We start from the raw sequence: 5,000 nt of genomic DNA on the forward strand, positions 1-5,000 counted from the left end.
ATACACACTCTCTCTCACACTCACTCTTACACACTCTCTCTTAAACACACACACACACACTCTCTCAAGTACACATACTCCCTCTCTCTCACAGACACACTCACTATCTCACATACACACACACACACTTTCTCTCACACACTCACATGCACACTCTCTCTCACACTCACACTCACTCTCACACACTCTCTCTTACACACACACACACACTGTCTCTCAAACACACACACTCCCTCTCTCTCACAGACACAATCACTATCTCTCATACACACACACATTCTCTCACACACACACATTCTCTCTCTCACACACACGGTCTCTCTCTCACACACACACTGACTCTCTCTCTCTCACACACACTCATTCTTTCTCTCACACACTCACTCTCTCACACACACACTCACACTCACAAACATTCTCTCTCTCACACACACACTCTCTCACACACACACTGACTCTCTCTCTCTCACACACTCACTTTGTCTCAGAGACACACTCACTCTCTCACACACACACTCACTCTCTCTCTCACACACACACTCTCTCATACACACTCACTCTCAATCACACACACACTCACTCTCTCTCTCACACACACACTCACTCCCTCACACACACACACTCACACACACTCATTCTCTCTCACACACTCACTCTCTCTCACACACTCACTCTCTCTCACACACACTCTCTCTCACACACTCACTCTCTCACACACACACTCTCTCTCTTACACACACTCACTCTCTCACACACACACTCACACTCTCACACACACTCACTCTCACACACTCACACTCACTCTCTCTCACACACACTCACTCACACTCTCACACACACTCACTCACACACACACACACTCACTCACTCTCTCACACACACTCACTCTCTCACACACTCTCACTCTCTCTCACACACACACACTCTCTCACACACACTCACTCTCTCACACACTCTCACTCTCTCTCTCACACACACACACTCCCTCACACACACTCACTCTCTCTCACACACTCACTCACACTCTCACACACACTCTCACACACACTCACACTCTCTCACGCACACTCACTCACTCTCACACACACACTCTCTCACATCTCACTCTCACACACACTCTCTCACACACACACACTCTCTCACACACACACACTCTCTCACACACACATACTCTCTCACAAACACACACACACACTCTCTTACACACACTCACACACTGGCATCTCACTCACTGCCAGATCAAGGGGCATCACCACTCACTCTCTCACGCACACACTCTCTCTCACACACTCACTCTCTCACACACATACACACTCTCTTTCTAACTCACACTCAATCTCTCTTACACACATGCTCTCTCTCACACACACACACTCTCTCTCAAACACACACACTCCCTCTCTCTCACAGACACACTCACCCTCTCACACACATACACACTCTCTCACACACACTCACTCACTCTCTCACACACACACTCTCTCACACTCACACACTCTCTCACACACACACACTCTCTCTGAAGCACACACACTCTCTCTCAAACACACACACTCCCTCTCTCTCACAGACACACTCACCCTCTCACACACATACACACTCTCCCACACACACTCACTCACTCTCTCTCACACTCACTCTCTCACACACACACACACATTCTCTCTCTCACACAGACACTCTCTCTCTCACACACACACTGACTCTCTCTCTCTCACACACACTCATTATTTCTCTCACACACTCACTCTCTCACACACAGTCTATCTCTCACACACACTCACTTTCTCTCACAGACACAATCACTCTCTCACACACACTCGCTCCCACACACACACTCACTCTCTCTCACGCACACACTCTATCTCACACACACACTTTCTCTCTTACACATACTCACTCTCTCTCATACACACACTCACTCTCTCACACACACTCACTCTCTCTCACACATGCCCTCACTCTCTCTCTCACACACATTCACTCTCTCACACACACACTCACTCTTTCTCATACACACACACACTCTCTCACACACACACTCTCTCACACACACACATTCTCTCTTACACATACTCACTCTTTCTCATACACACACTCATTCTCTCTCACACACACACTCACTCTCTCACACACATTCACTCACACACACTCACTCTCTCTCACACACACTCTCTCTCACACACACACTCACACACACTCTCTCTCTCACACACACACACTGTCTCTCTCACACACACTCTCTCCCTTACACATACTCTCTCTCATACACTCACTTACTCTCTCTCACACCCACACTCTCACACGCACACTCTCTCACACACTCACTCTCTCTCACACACACTCACTCTCTCACACACACTCTCACACACATACTCTCACTCACACACACTCTCTCACACGCACACGCTCTCACAGAGACTCTCTCTCTCACACACACACGCTCTCTCTAACACACACACTTGCTCTCTCTCTAACACACACACACACTCTCACACACACACTCTCTCTCTCACACACACACACACTCTCACACACACATTCACTCTCTCTCACACACTCACTCTCTCTCTCTCTAACACACACACACTCTCACACATTCACACTCTCTCTCTCACACACGCACTCATACTCACACACACACTCTCTTTCTCACACACACACTCACTCTCTCTCACACACTCACACACTCACTCTCTCACACACACTCACTCTCTCATACACACTCACTCTCTCTCACACACAGTCACTCACACTCTCACACACGCTGTCTCTCACACACTCTCACTCACTCTCTCATACACACTCACTCACTTTCTCACACACACTCACTCTCTCACACTCTCACTCTCTCTCCCACACACACACACTCACTCTCTCACACACACTCACTCTCTCAAACACACTCACTCTCTCACACATACTCACACACTCTCACACACACTCTCTCTCGCACACACTCACTCACTCTCTCACACACACTCACTCACACTCTCACACACACTCTATCTCACACACACTCACTCTCACACACTCTCACACACACTCTCTCACACACACACACTCTCTCTCACACACACACACACTCTCACACACACACACTCACTCTCACACACTCACTCACACTCTCACACACTCTCTCTCACACACACTCACTCTCACACACTCTCACTCTCACACACACTCACTCACACACACACTCTCTCTCACACACACACACTCTCTCACAAACACACACACTCTCTTACACACACCCACACTCTGGCATCTCACGCACTGCCAGTTGAAAGGGCATCACCACTCACTCTCTCACACACACACTCTCTCTCACACACACTCTCTCACGCACATACGCACTCTCTCTCACACTCATACTCAATCATCACACACTCTCTCTCACACACACACACACTCTCTCTCAAACACACACACTCACTCTCTCTCACAGACACACTCACTCTCTCACATAAACACGCATTCTCTCTCTCTCACACACACTATATCTCTCTCAAACACACTGACTCTCTCTCTCTCTCACACACTCTCATTCTTTCTCTCACACACTCACTCTCTCACACACACACACTCTCACCCTCACACCCACTCACTCTCTCTCACACACTCGCTCTCTCTCTCACACACTTACTTTCTCTCTCAGACACACACTCTCTCACACACACACTCACTCTCTCACACACTCACTCTCTCACACACACTCTCTCTCACACACACACTCTCTCACACACACTCTCTCTCACACACACTCACTCTCTCACACACTCACTCTCTCACACACACTCTCTCTCACACACACACTCTCTCACACACACTCACTCTCTCTCACACACACACTCACTCTCTCTCTCACACATACACTCACTCCCTCACACACACACCCACTCACACACACTCACTCTCTCTCCCACACTCACTCTCTCTCTCACAGACTCACACTCTCTCACACACACACTCACTCTCTCTCACACACACACACTCTTTCTCACACTTACCCACTTTCTCTCACAGACACAATCACTCTCTCTCACACACACACTCACTCTCTCACACACACTCACTCTCCCTCACACACACACTCACTCTCTCTCTCACACACACTCACCCTATCTCAAGCACACTCTCTCAAACACACACTCACACTCATACACACTCACTCTCTCTCACACACACACTCTCTCTCATACACACACTCACTCTCTCACACACACACTCACTCTCTCTCTCACACACACTCACTCTCACTCTCACACACACACTCAATCTTTCTCATACACATACCCACTCTCTCTAACACACAGATTCACTCTCTCACACACACTCTGTCTCACACACACACTCACTCTCTCTCACACACACTCACTCTCTCTCACACACACTCTCTCTCACACAGACACACTCACACACACTCACTCTCTCTCTCACACACACACACTCTCTCACACACACTCTCTCTCTCACACACGCACTCTCTCTTACACATACTCTCTCTCATACACTCACTTACTCTCTCTTACACCCACACTCTCACACACACACTCTCTCACACACTCACTCTCTCTCACACACACTCACTCTCTCTCACACACACTCACTCTCTCTCATACACTCACTCTCTCACACACACTCTCACACACACACTCTCTCTCACAGACACTCTCTCTCTCTCACGCACACTCTCTCACACACACACACACACACTCTCTAACACACACACACTCTCTCGCACTCACACACACACTCTCTCACACACACACTCACTCTCTCCCACACACTCACATTCTCTCTCTCTAACACACACACACTCTCTCTCTCACACACACAAATACTCTCTCACACATACACTCTCACACACTCACACTCTCTCTCTCACACACACACTCACACTCACACACACACACTCACTATCTCACACACACACACACTCTCACACACTCACTCTCTCTCTCTAACACACACACACTTTCTCTCTCTCACACACACAC

Source organism: Carcharodon carcharias (genome assembly GCF_017639515.1).
Source record: "Carcharodon carcharias isolate sCarCar2 chromosome 24 unlocalized genomic scaffold, sCarCar2.pri SUPER_24_unloc_1, whole genome shotgun sequence".
Lineage (NCBI taxonomy): Eukaryota > Metazoa > Chordata > Chondrichthyes > Lamniformes > Lamnidae > Carcharodon > Carcharodon carcharias.